Source organism: Melopsittacus undulatus, chromosome 3 (genome assembly GCF_012275295.1).
Source record: "Melopsittacus undulatus isolate bMelUnd1 chromosome 3, bMelUnd1.mat.Z, whole genome shotgun sequence".
Lineage (NCBI taxonomy): Eukaryota > Metazoa > Chordata > Aves > Psittaciformes > Psittaculidae > Melopsittacus > Melopsittacus undulatus.
In genome coordinates, this window is record NC_047529.1 from 2,038,111 (window position 1) to 2,053,399 (window position 15,289).

The following is a 15,289-nucleotide window of genomic DNA, read 5'->3' on the forward strand; positions in this document are numbered from 1 at the left end:
ACAGCACTGTGCCATCTTGAATCCCTACCATACAGAAAGGGTGAGCTGATTTTCTTCTCTAGCATTTCCCTTTAGTATAAGAGCACTCTCGCCATTCAGCTGAACAAAACAGAAGAGATTTTGTATTCCCTGTGGAAGACTTTCTTACCTCTTCAAGCTCCAGTTGCCTCAGTTTCATTTTATTATGACATTCAGCTTGCTTTGCTTCACGCAGCACCACGTTACTGGTAATTGCCTCCCTATCCTTTGCCACAGCCTCTTACTGGTGCCTCCCTACTTTCATCCACGTTTTTGCAGTCTTAATGTCACTTGACCCCAGTAGCTTGGGCAATGCTGGCATGAAACCCATATTTATCAGCTCAGCAGAGGTTATTAGCTTCCATTTCACAGAGCCCTGCACCACCTTTGATGTTAACATGTCTCATTAGAGAGGCATTCCTCACCAGCTGGAGATGGTGTTTAGGATCTTCCCAGGGTCAATAAATAATGAACTGGATGGAATACATTTCTGTGTTTGAGATTTCAGTTTGTATACGTGGACCTAGTTATGCCCACAAGAAGAATGAAAAATATACAGCACGAAGAATGTAACTGTAGTAGAATAAATTTTGGTCATATCTCTTCTTCCGAGCTCCCTCCCTCAGGATTATCTATTCATTTTAATGTCCAATTTTACCCCTGGTTATTTGTCAAATTATTTACGTCTGAAAACAGCTTTTCTCTCTATGAAATACCAGTGAAACAATTAAAAGCTTTTAAGCTATCCCTGTTTTGCCTTTGGGGAAATCCTTTGACAAGCTTGTACAGCACGAAAACACAGATGATTGATGCAGAATGATGTAGAAGCTTCTTCTACACCATTACATTAAGAAACTTGATATTAAAATATTTGAACTAATTAATAGAAAAAATAAAGGTCACAAAAATAACTAAAGATGGATTAAACATGTTAATGACACCTACTAGACAGCATTCCTGATTAAGCTTCCTGCAATCGTGGATCATAAGCTACCTACAACTGGGAACAGCCTCTTCATTCACACCTCTTTCAGAAGCCACTGTTAAGATCCCTTTGTTTGCATTATGTCCAGATGGTTCAATTCACTGTAATACCAGTTTAATTGTGAACTCAATTTAATTGGAGATGAACATAAAATTGGAATTCTTACCTATTTCTGTTTATCTTTGGAAAATATGCCAGAAAGGTTTTGTCCTTATTTTGGCTGGGATCAAGTTAATTTTCTTCCTAGTGGCTGGAACAGGCTGTGGTTTGGATTTAGGATGAGAATTATGTTGGTAACACACCGGTGTTTTAGCTGTTGCTGAGCAGTGCTTACACTAAGTCAAGGACTTTTCAGCTTCTCACCCCAGCCCACCAGTGAGGAGGCTGGGGAGCATGAGAGGGGACACAGCCAGGACAGCTGACCCCAACTGACCCAAGGGATATTCCAGACCATATGGTATCATGCTCAGGACATAAACTGGGGGAAAGCTGCCCTGAGGCTGCTGTTCAGGAACAGGCTGGGCATTGGTCAGCAAGTAGTGAACAACTGCACTGTACATCCCTTGTTTTGCAAATGCTTTTATCATAATTAATATTTTCTCTTCCTTTTCTGTCCTATTAAACAGTCTGTATATCAACCCACAAATTTTACCTTTTTTGCCCCAGTTCTCTTCCTCATCTCACCAAGGAAAAGTGAGCGAGCAGCTGCATGATGTTGAGCTGCCTGCCAGGTTAAACCACAACAGTCCTTTTTGGCACTCAACATGGGGCACAAAGGGTTGAGATAACAACAGATCCAACTAGAACATGTTAAAACAAATTTGTTACAAGCATTCATTGTATTAGCTTAATAGTCACTGTTAATAGTTTAATTTAAATTGCCACATTAAGTTCAGTAGTTGATTTATGTGCTCTCAGAGTAGTGCTTGTTCTCAGAGTCGCATTATTATCACCTTACTTGCTGTATATGTTCCTTGTTGTGCTGTTCATCACCTCTGGGCCTAGATTAAGGTTATCATGTTTATATCCTTTGTAACACTGGTTTATGGTATGATAAAATTATTGGTCATGAGGCTAATCTGGTATTTGTACTCAGCATTCCCCTCATCTCTGTATTTTGGGAACCATCTCTTGGAAATTCCTACTAAGAAGGGGAAGTAAGAAGTGAACAGGGGAGGATGCCAGAAGCAGAGCCATCACAAGAAGAGGAGGAAGAAGAGGCAGCGCTCAAACAAGGTGGTAACCACCTGATCCCTATCCTTGAGAGATCTGCAAGATATGCTAAAAGATTTCAGCTATAGTCTAGGCACGCACATTGTCATCTGGCTGCTCCAGTGCTGGGATAATGAGGCCAGGTAGCCTGGAATTAGAGAGTAGGGAAGCCAGGCAGCTGGAATCCCTTTGGATGGGGCATTGACAAAGTGACTGGAAAAGGGGCCAAGCCCTCAGCCTCTGGAGGCAACTGTTGTTGAAGACGAAGGTATACCTTCAAGGAAGATGTGATACGTCACCCAGGCAAGTGGACAGCGATGGAGAGAGGTATTCAGTACCTGAGGGAGTTAGCTCTACTGGAGGTGATTTATAATGAGCTAGCAATGAGCTGTTATCCAAAGATCCAGATAAAGTCCAGTGCACACAACCCATGTGGCAGAAGACTTAGTGGAACGTATCTTTGTGTGCCAACTCATTGGCAGTAATTGTCTGGAAAAATGGAGAGGGATGAACAGTGGATGAATTGGCTGGCCAACTCTGGCAATGTGAAAGAAGTCTCTTCCTCTCCACAGGCCTGAGTCTTGGGTGTGGAGATGTTCCAGGAGTTCTAACAAGAGGCTATTCCCACTTTGACAACCAATAGCTATCCCTCTGCTCAGGAGAGCATAAAGTGAGTACACACCACAGGCCACCCCATGTTTTGCCTGCGTGACCACTGAGAGAACATGAGGAAGTGGAATGGAAAGGTCTATCTCAACCCCAGAGGCATGGTACATGAGTTGCAAGGAAAAGCAATCAAAAAGAGGGTACTTCCAGGAAAGCTGTTTTTCAAGTTTCCAGTGGTGAGTTTCCCAGACAGAGTAAAGGCTCATCTGACTTCCATAAAGGCACCTCAGAATTCAGAGCAGGTTTTGTGATCACTAGGGCTGTTTTCAGTAGCACACAATTACCAGAAGATGTTCATATCATCTTCACTCTACTGAATCTACTGAACGAGCTAATAGTGCATGGTAACAACACCCAGATTTTCTATACTCTCCTAGGTGTCATCTTCAGAATGAACTCCAAGGTTCCTTCTATACATACAATCCCTTTGTGATAGCTACCATTATACTGAGTAGAAAAATAAGTAGAAGCAGTTTAAATAATAACCACTATCACATGTTAAAATTGAACTCCTTGGCTATTTCCCTTTCTCTTGTCTTCTGATATTTTACCATGGCATTTTCTACTCAAATCTACCCCATTTTTTAAATTTGTATTCAAGTCTTTTTCTATGACAGCTAAAATGATTTACCTTAATAACCTGGGTAAGATAACAATTCCAATTTTTGTGTATATCGGTCTTGATTCCAGCTTGATAATTGTTGTGTGGGTCAGAAAGAGTTTATTTTTGCTTCAGATTTTTACTTTAAAGTACTAGTAACAGGTCAAAAACTGTAGCAAATATTAACCATAAGTAAGAGAACACTGTAGCTCTTTTCACAGGGATTTTCAGAAAATGCTATACCAAAATAACAAATAGTTCAAAATTCATTCCTTATTATTGCTTTCTGCTACTATGACATATAGGATGTCTGATGACAGAAGTCCACCTTAACAGTCTACCTTAAAAAGATGAGATTATTCAGTTTGTACGTCTGTAAAAGGAAAACACCTTAACAAAGAATGGTTTGTTGCTGACCTGCAGCTGGTTGCTGCATTTCATCTGAAAGCCTATTTAAGTCCTTAATGGTAACATTTGTTCTCTCACCCTCAGAGGAGGATTTTATGAACAAAATTAATTAACAAATGAGGATAGCCAATTTGGTGCTATAGATTAGGCTGACAGTCACCCAAAAGGGGTGTTGGCACTAATAAGAATGATTATCTCGAAATATCAAGAGGTCTTCTGGCTCTGATGAGCTCTCTGCTGGAGCTGAAGCTTTCGTCCCAGGGCGGTGCATGTGGAGCAGGGCAGAGCAGATAGTAGCTGGCAGAGAAGCAGATGCTGCTGCAGAGGGCACAGATGCTAATAGTGGAAATAGCCTACAAGTAACCTCCAACCCGAATGATCAGTATATGAACCCTTGATACTCCAATCAATTCATCCATGGTACTATTAAAAAGAAGATGGACATGCCTTCAGCTTGTGAGTCTGTTTTGTAATGTTTCAGAGCTGATCCTTCTACACTGAATAGAGATACGCTTGCAAAATTCCTATTGACTTGGCTCTGTAACTGTGACACTCTGAGCTCAGCTCTTTTGCTCTGTCGAGCTCTTTCTTTTACTGCTTCTGTGTTGTCTTGATGCAGTTAAGTGGAAGCGTGTAACAGTGAAGTATTAGAAGCACTGTAGTTTCCTTTAGCAACAGGGCCTGTGTTTAAGAAATTAGTCAGGCATTTAGGAACTGCTAATCCTCCTTGTGAAGAATACAAGGCTTGTTTCTTCGAAGGAATTTCTCACTCAAGGGCCCAAGACATAGTTCAGTTTTACCTACTAAATGCTCTTGCAGCAAGCTAACAGTAAGCAAGTAAAAACAGGGGTTTAATATCATTTTCTTTCCTTACTGCCAGTTTTTCTTGGGTTGTTTTGTGATGGCATTGTTAGGATACGTAGTACCATAACATCATATTTATGTGTCTGCTCTTTGAAGAGCAGATAATTATCCCAGGGCTAGACAACAAAGAGCAGTCTAACTGTTCCAGAGGTTGTAAAAGAAGCTGAATAGCATCCAGATTTAGATATAAAATGCAGTTCAATTATCATGGCTTTGGGAAACAGACACCAGGTAGGAAGCTTCCTCTAAATTACTAAATATATTCTTCCTATAATTATTACATTTTTCACTATGGGTCTGCACAATCTATGTTTCCTAGTCTGTAGCAGGAGGAAATCCCATAATATCACATATAGTGACAGTTGATTCTCCCCCTGTTCTTACACCCAAAAACTTGTAGCTACAGAAGCAATAAAAAGAGTGAAAGAGGTAAGTCAAGTAAATATCATATTTCTAAATAATAAGCCTTCATTTCTAGTATGATCCTCTTTTAAGTGAAAGTAAAAACTCTGGCTGTAGACATTATATAACTAAATTTATACCAGAATTATAGGAACAAAGATCCTTTACCTTATGTAACACTTATTTAATATTTTCTTATTTTATCTTAGCTTATTTTAACTGTGACTTGAAAGTCATTCTAGGAGCTCCTTAAGCTTTTTTGCCACTGTACAAAGGAAAATGAAGATGAAACTACACCTACTCTATACTGTGCTTAAACCAAGAGTGCCCCCTTGAGAGTTTTTTTAGATATGCATAGGAGTAGGTGGAGAGAGGATGACCAAATACAAGGTTAACTAAACATAGTATTCTTATATACAAATAAGGCCCAGAAACCTGCACACACTTAAGATATTTCTACAGATTTTCTATTAGGCTACTGTGGATGTAAACAAGCCTTGTTGCTTCCAAACCTCTCTGTAATGTTGACCCTACCTAGAAATGTATAACTACATATAGGACAGATTCTGCAGTTTTGTATAGAGGATGATACTTGTAGGACCACTGAAGGAGACAAGTTCTCAGGCCTTCTCCTTCGCCCTCCTAATACTGATGAGGCACTCACTGGACTCTGGATACATCTGTCTTCGGAGCTCAGGTGTGCCTGTGGCTCCAAGTTCTGTCCAAACTGGAAACCAATAAACCAGTTCAAATAGTAGGAGCATAGCTATAGCAGCTCTGGATTCACCTCTGCATGTTCACTGGGAGCCCCAAGCAGGTTTGCACAGCCTCTGCTATTACAGCTTAGTATCCAGAAGTATCTCAGCAGATTCATTTAAACATTACTCAGCACATCTACACAAGCTCTTATCACATTGCCAAATAATTATGTATAGATACCATTAGAGGAATAAGGGAAACAATCATCAAGAGCAATGGTTTCCCAAAGACACACATTTTAGGCATTTACCATGCTATGAAATATATAGAAAAAAAATACTGCTGATGTTAAATTCTTAAGAGCTGCTGCTGTTACAGGGTGTGCCTGCATAGGGGAATGGAACAAATCAATTGCACTGAGCAATGAAATGATCTTCATCCACAAGATGGAAATCTCAGTTTGCAGCAACTGGCAAGATACTACACATGCACTTCTGTTAGAAAGCAGTTATTTGATGGTGTAGTAAGTTGGTGCTAACATTCATATCAATGCCTCAGAGCTATACATTAGTTTGCGGTCATCCACGTGCTTTAACACAACTGGCCTTCTCAGGAAACCACGCAGCTTGCTTAATGTGACATGGTTTAGTGGTGGCCTTGACAGTCCTGGGGTAAGGGTTGGACTTGATAATCATAAAGGTCTTTTCCAGCCTAGTTGATTCTATGATCTTGTGTCATGATTAGAGCTCCACCGTCTCTTGTATTTACAGGACTCACATTAGATTTAAAGTCTTCTGCAAGAGGTGGGCTGAGCCCCGAGGAAGCAGCAACATGCTGAAGTAGACCCTGATAACAAATCTCTCAGCCCTGTTATCTGCCAGCTATCAGTTCTTATGCACACCCAAAGGTTCAGCGCTGCAGTTGGTTGTTGGCATTTATCTTGTGACTCATGCCATTGGCATTACACTTCATGATACAGACCCAAAGTAGACCTTAAAAAACATAGACATATCAGATACTAACATATTGGGTAAATGTGAGTTTTTCCTCCCCTAATCAAGCACACAAAAGTGGTGACTACAAAGGATTCTCTTTAGAATCTTGCTCTGTGTATCTCAAGTCATCAAGTCAACCGAAACATCATTCAGCCTGTGACAAACTATCCATCACCTTATTATTTTGAGCTCCCAACTTCTTAGCCTCAAACCCACTCACTCATGTATTTGGTGGTAAATGCACTGAGGGCCTGGCACAAAAGCCATCACTACAGTCTTCAGGATTAAATAGTACCTTTTGTTCAATGTCTTACTCAGCTGCCATCCCATCCTTTCATGCTGTTTCAGCTTCAGTTTGTCATTCTGGAAGTACTTCTCTTTCCCATCCATTCCCCCTCTGGCATCCTGGATTTACAGATGAAAACTCTAGCACAGAAAGCGTTAGAAGGGGCTAAACATTATGTGAAGATCAGTTTGAGTCAGTCTATCATATTATAGATCAATGTACAGCACAGAACACCACATGGGGCCTTTTGGAGGCATTTTCCAAGTAAAAAGTATTGCGTTTCATCTGTACAAACCTTTCAAGACATATTTTTCTCATATAAAATCATTCTGGCACAAAAATGAATACAAACAGCAAGGAGCCAATAATATTAATACCAAACATACTAAATTCTATTTATTTCACTGAAAACCATGTGTATTTCTACAGGGAATGTAAAATTGAATTTAAGTCCAGGAAGTGCTCTATTACTGCTCTGGCACCACAGTGCAGAGCTGCTTTGTTGTTTGCTCTAAAATAGTAAGCTAAGCCTATCCAGCCAAGTAAAGTGTCAGGAAGGAGTCTTCTGATCTGTAGCACCAAAACATGTTCTGCTGGTCTCTTGTCAGCTTTCCCAAACAAGCACTTTTTCTACTTTATCACACTGAACACATTATCAGTATTAAAACTCCCAGCAGTCTCAAATGCAATCTCTAGCCTCCCTCCCCAGCCCTTGTCCTCCATCATGTCCTCTCATCATGGCCTAAAGTCCTGCCAGGATTTCTGCAAGAGTGCAAAAGCATGGATTAACTTCACCCTATGAGCCCCAGAGCCCACTCGCTTGCCAGCCCACTGTGGTAATATGTGAAACAGCAGAACTGCAGAAAACCTTGCAGAGAGCTGGCTACTACAGCCAAGTCTGGCAAACATCTCAAGAACTGATACTGAGCCCTGAGGAACCTTGGGTGTGGTAGAATCCCAGTGCTGGGAACTAAAAAAACCATCATAAATGTGGCCCCAGGCCCCAAACAAAACAAAAAGCTCAACCCCAAAACAGTAAACCTCCCCAGCCAAAACCAGTAATAAAGAGGGAAGGAATTCTAAGCCTGGTTTACAAGGTCCTCAAAGCCTTTTCATACTGGGAATAGCAGTGTATCTGAGAAGTCTTATCAGCCATTCTGCCTTCAGGCTATTGAAAACAAAAGCTAGTTGCTGATCTCCGATCCCTTCACCTGAAAAGCAAGGTGTCTTTGAGTCTTCTACACACACACACACACACACACCCCCCCCCCCAGGTAGAACTAGGACTGGAAAGGCCCCAATAAAAGCACCAAGAACTTCACACCACCTACCTTCCATTGTTAGCACTAACTTGAAATCACTCATTTCTGTTCATTTCTTGTCTTTTTTCCCTACAAAATCCAAATAACCTGCTTGTGCACACCTTTGTAAAGAGTGTTTGGAAGTTTTGTACACTTGCTATATCTAGGAAGTTTTATAAAGCTAAAAAAGCATGAGTAAAACAGACAGTGGATAAAGTTAAATCCTAGGTAATGACAGCATAGCTCCCAGCTTTGAGTTCTACTGTGAGGAAATCCATGATAGTCACAAAATAAGCCACAAAATTACAGCATCACTTGATAATCAATGTTCCATTAAAAAAAAGAAAAAGTTGGAAACTATGCTGTTTTTAAATCATACCATTAAAGCACAAGTAAAAATCCTGTATCCTGAATGCACAGTCCACAGATTTAAACTACTTAATAAATAACTCATGGTGCTTCCATAAAAATCAACTATGAAAAGTTACACAAAGCTTAATGAAAACCATCCACACACTGGAATTCTACACTCAGCCTGTCCTCCAAGGAGGAGCACAAGCAGCCCTGCTTAGGCTACTATCAGTTTGTCTGTTATAAAGTTGTGAAAGACTCCGTTCTTCATGTCCTAACCCTGCTTTATTGTGCCTTCCTGTTGTCACACGTACTAATATGGTAGTTTCACTGAGATATTGAGGGAAGTAGTGCTCCAGCCCTTTGCAACACCACAGCCTCTTCTCTCTCACTGCTCCAAATGGGGCCTCTGCTATAAACCCCTTTAAGCGGCACCTTAGAGCCCTGTAAAACCTTATTGACCAGTGCCCATGAAACCTCCAAGATTCTGGGAGGCCGACTGCAACAGTGATGAGAGTCAATGTGTTGGTGCAATGAGTTTGTCATTTATGAGCTTTGCTTAGAGCTCCAGAAGTCACCCTGACACTGTTGTGTCACCCTGAACATGTGGATTAATCTCAACAGTGAGCAGCCACAGCCAGAGCATTAGCATGGAACCTCTTCCACACCTGGAAGACAGATAGGACACACTGGTGAATGGGATAAAGTTATGCTCCCCCACATATGTCATTGCTAATCTAATCTGCATAATTCCTCCAATATCTGACTTGCTGCAAGTTCTGTACATCTGAAAGCTATGAAAGAGGACAGACCATGCTCTATACAAAACAATTCCATCTGTATCTCCACTGAAGTATTTCTTTCTTGTATATCCAATTGATTTTTGTGAAGTGTAAAGCAGTTTCTGTGAAGCACTCTGATGCATTGTCCTTTTTGTTTTTCCTGGCTTTTATAATCAACAATGCAATGCAATTAGCCAAAGTTCTTGGGGGCATCTGAAACATGTGGATAATAAAAATCAGAAATGCAAACTCTTAGGTCCTTCCAAAGAGTCCCCGGAACCAGCACTTTTGTCTGTGCAGTACTAAATGCTTCCTTGGAAGCCAAGCCCTCTGGTAAGACTGACTCAAACCAAACTCATATCCCTAACTGTTGCCTCTAAGACTCTTCCTTGCACTATGTGGAGTATGAAACTCCAAGGCTGGGCAGCCTTCAGATCTCTTCTAGTTTCACTTTCTATATATCCCTAGGTTACGCTTCAGTAATCCCAATATTAAAGTCTTTTTTTAAGGGAAGTTGTAAAAAGGAATTAAATTGCATATTTCCTAAAGTGTTAGCAACTGAAGAGAAAATGAAACTAGCTGATATGTAATAGAAGTCTTTCTGCTTACCTTGCATGCCAGTTGGCTGAACATGTCAAGAGAGGACTTGTATAGAAAGTTTGACAACCTCAGAACCACACAAGTTCTTTCCCCAGAATCCACACACAACTACTGAAGCTACAGTTTAATTAACTATTATTATCATCATCAAGGACCTGTGGCAGTCACATTCCCTGAACTTTTCCTACTCTTACTTTCAATAAGTGTTCTAGCATCTGGCAATTTATTCCTGTGTTCTTTTATATTAGAACATGGGACAGAGTGAAAGTTCATTCAACTTAAACCAATTTATCTGCTTTTAATGCAATTAGAAGCATAAGTTTTCTAGTTAGGCAAAAATTAATACCAGACTCATGCTTCAGTCAACTTTAAAGGAGTTCAAATATTACTATGCTGTCAGTAAGGTTCAGTGCAGACTAGGACCAAAGCTAAGACTGTGTTAGCTACTAATTTAGTCTGATAAAGTAAAATCAGGAGGCAGTGCTGAGAATATCATGTATTCCAGTTTTAGCTAAAGGTCATTTTAGGCTGGTCCCCTTGAACCAGCTCACACATGGTTCAAAGCTGGCCCAAGAACCAGCCATTGTTTTGAAACTCTTTAGGAAGTGATGAGTATTTGGCAGGGTAAACCAAATTAACATGCACTTAGTGGAGATTCACTTCAAAACTACAATCATGCTCCAAGCCTAAATACTTAGGCAGATTAGACTACTGGGTAAGAGACATCTTCATATGCATCACACAAAACTGACGTTCAAATAAACCTATACAGAAGTGTGCATTTTGCCCATCTGAGGAAAAAATAGCATTTGCACTATCTAAAGAATTCCAGCAGTCTGTCACTGAGCCTGGAGCCCCTATGACATACTCACTTCCTGCTCTAATCTGCTTTGAGCTGCAGAGCAGCAATGAACAGCTCTCTTCATGAAAGGCATGAGCAACGGCTGTTTTCAACACTGAAGTCTGAAATCCCTTGTAGAGTATATTTAGCTTGTAAGTGTAAAGCCAGTCTGAACATTCCATAAGGAATAATGGTGTGTTTGTGAGATACCATATTTGTGAAAGGCTTTCACGATGCCAGTGAGCAGAGGTTGCAGTAGACTTGCTTAGATTGTGGATGCATCTAAAATAAAAGAAACAGCAACAGAAATAGGAGTACTCCAGAGGAGTTAGGGGCCATAACCATACAAGAGGGGACACAGACCTCACCAACCAGGGTACAGTTCTGCAGCAGCCAAGCAGACCAAAGCTGGTTATAGTAAAGGATACTGACACCCAAAAACCAAGCCTCAGACAACTGAGGAGATTGAGCAGAACCAAAAACAACCTCAGGAGTAGCAAAAGACTGAATTGAACACAAACCTACCTCCAGTAGAACTCAGCAGAACCAGTCCTGAGCAAGCTCAGATGGGACTCCCAGGCCAATGGCTGAAGGGATGGAGGAATGGGTCAGGGGCCAGGTGAGGCTGGAAAGGGTGATTAACATGTACCCAAGGCCCTGGCAATAGGGACAAATCAGCTGAAATCAATTTTATCTACTGACAAATATAACAAGAAGTTGCTTGATAGCTTCTAAATCCAAAATTTGAATGTCTGATACATGCTTCCATGATGCTGGGTAAATATTAACACATCCTGAGAAAGTAATATATCTGGAGCATCTTCTTGTTAACCTAACACTGCATTATTCAAATGAAGAAGCTGGTTTCTGACTTCAAATAAAAAGTTTAGACTGAAAAATATGTTAAAGTATGTTTTAGGATATTATCTTCATGCTACTTCAGTTAGAGTTCTATACACCATATATATACCTTCTATATATACTATATATAAACTAGATGATCATTAATGTCAAAATTAATCAGAATTTGACAAAGTAAATTGCAGAGTTACATTGAACTATCACTCTGTGCTACATGGAGACACCTTTGATCTGTGTGCTGACCTTCAGATAAGATTTCTGCCCCAAACTGAATCAGCCAGCTCTGGTGGAGAAATGGTGCTATGAATAAATCTTATCAAGAAAATATATAATTGCTATTCAAACTGAGGTTTCTTATTTTTTATTAAAACAAGCACTGTATTATTATATCATTTGAATTCCCTGGGTCAGTATCATCCTGTTACCACTTGATTCAGGATGGACCTGTGATTTTTCAGGGCCTGAATTCCCAGAGGCAGCAGCTCTTTCTGTCTTTCTCCTGACACTCTCTGACAGCTTTTTCTATGGCAGGGAAAAACAGATTCTTTGTCTCAGTTACATTCTTGCTGAAGGAAATAGCACTTTGTGGAACAAAAATCCTATTTTAATCTTTACATGTGTTTAAAATATCACCGTTAGTGTATTTGTGCTCAGGATTTATGTTCAAATTCAAAAGGAAAATGGCAGCATTCAGAGCCATCTTCAGAGTCCTTCACTGTAACCTACTTCACAATAATCAATCCTAATCTAATTATACTGATTACATGAAAATGCTGGTGAGACTGAAATGCAGTATTACCTCGGAGAGAAGTTTTACACTATTCATACTCCTGTTTTACAGCAGTTGTAAGCACAAAATCACAAATCACAGAATGGTTTGGGCTGAGAAGGACCTTAAGATCATGCAGTTCCAACCCCCTTGCCATGGGCAGGGAGACCTCACACAAGACCAGACCGTGTCACCCAAGGCTCTGTCCAGCCTGGCCTTGAACACTGAAGCATGGAGTGGTATACTCCTAAGAAATGTCAGAAATGCCTTTAAGACCTCTGGATACCTGCTACAAACTTGTACCCACTGTGGTGCTGTGGACCCAGAAGATACTTCTGCTTGTGTAATACCAATGATTAGACCAGGCCATGAGGCTGGTTTTATTGGCAACATCCACAACGCTTTGTGGTGTCAGCAGCTATGTGCTGACAGCCTTCCTGCTTACAGCAGGATAGTGGGAGACACTTCTAACTCCAAAAGGGCAGGAAAACATCCATGTGGAGCTTAATGAAGGGCCATGTCTTAATTAGTCACAGAATGAAGAGTCACAAGGGAGCATTTTCCCAGTTTAGTTTTGTGAATGCCTGAGATCAGTCACTGGCTGAACAATAAGACCAATTGTAGCCCTTGCAAGGAAGAGGTGCTGCTCAGGAGAAGAAGGCACTTCGAAATGCTTAGAACTAAGACAGTAGCAGTCAGCCTCAGCTCCATGGGGTTCTGGAATTTAGGTTTAGACTTGGCCATGATTACATATGTTAGACTGGAATATGCCAGGAGCCTAAAGCAGTGAAAGCCTTGGAAATGTTGCCTGATTTACAGAACAGTGAAGTGTCACATCACAGGATGAGCTACTCTCTTGTTTCATGCTTTGCCTCTGGCTGTCATTTCACATGGGCCAGCTTCCACTCCTCTCTCCCACCACTCCCCTGGCTGCCAGCATCAGCCAGAAGAGCCCTCTGACAATTCAGACAACCAGGTCTGAATTTTCCATTGAAACTAGAAGACACCAATTTGTTTCAAACATGTGTCTTCAATTTAAATGGAACTTCAGCAAAGTTTTCTCTGCTTTAGGGATGGAGTTAGGACGGGTTAAATAACAACACAGGTTCTTAAGGTCTTATTGGAGATCTTCTTTTAGTGGTAAAAACCTAGTCCAGAGCTGTAGGAAAATGGTTTTCCTGATATATTCCAGGGATTTTGAACAACCACATCTCAGGTCTTTAGTGTAACTGTGCTGGCTGCAGAACTCAGTGCCGGAAGAGATCAGAATAACAGAGCTCCCAGTCTCCAACTCAAACCACAGAATTCACCTTGTTCATCTTCCCTCAATAACAGCCGAAACTGGACAGAAAAAACTAAAGCATTACAAGGCTTTTTAGAATTCAAGATGTGCAGATACCACAGGAAAAAAAAGTAAAAGCACTACAGAAATTACTAAAATACGATTAAAATACTTAGTCAATGTGTGGAGAAAATTCCTATGAAAAATATACTTGTCTATATGTGAATAAATCCTATTTTGGATAAATGAAGAACAAAATTTGCCTTGGGAAAATATATGAAATCAAATGTATGGATAGACTTTTGGATGAGTGTCTGGTTAAAATGTGCATAGTTTACAGGTTGTGGCAAGTGTGTAAATGAAAAAAACCTTAAAGAGGGAAGAAATAACTCATCTTGTACTTTTTAGTATATCTTATTTCCACAGCATAGAAGGTGAACTCATTAGATGCTGGACACATCAGATGCTTTCAAGATTAGACAGTTCAGCAAAGAATCATTATTAGCATTACAAAAAACCTTAAAATATGAACGATAACAGCTCTTAGAAATCAGAGATTGGGGAGGTTGGGGTCAGCAGGGTCATTTTAAATAAAAGTATTTGATTGTCAATTCTGATGCTTTTATTGGAGAAGACAGTTGAAATATATGACAGGATGAAAGAGAACAGACACTGCATTAAGAGTATTTTTGTGTCTCTAGTACATCCTTCTTTTGGACTTGTGCACAGATTTAGTAGGGAGTAAATAAGGAGCCATGTTGCTATTCCAGCTCCCATGCTAAAGGAGGAAAACAATTTGGTTCCCTCCTCAGCATCCCACCAATGGGAAGGTGTGGATAAGGATGACCAAAGAACTGTACCTGTAACAGGGCTCTCCTGTTGTCTTGCTGTGCACTAGTGAAAAAGGGAACATTTCCTGGACAGTGAAACTCCTGAATGTGTTTGGTACATGCCCTGCTTTTGGAAGAGGAGAGCTAGGAATGGCCTCTGGTGCAGGATGAATTCTACTGAAACAGCCTTACACTTGTATAAAACAGCACAAGAGGGATGTGTTGCTGCTTGAGCAAGGCCAGAGGAGGCCATGGAGCTGCTGCGAGGGCTGGAGCAGCTCTGCTCTGGAGCCAGGCTGAGAGAGCTGGGCTGGGGCAGCCTGGACAAGAGAAGGCTCCTGAAGGGGAGACCTGAGAGCAGCTCCAGTGCCTAAAGGGGCTGCAGGAAAGGTGGAGAGGGGCTTGGGACAAGGGATGTAGGGACAGGCCAAGGGGAATGGCTTGAACCTGCCAGAACAGGGGAGACTGAGCTGAGCTCTGAGGCAGAAGCTGTTCCCTGTGAGGGTGCTGAGGCGCTGGCACAGGGTGCCCAGAGA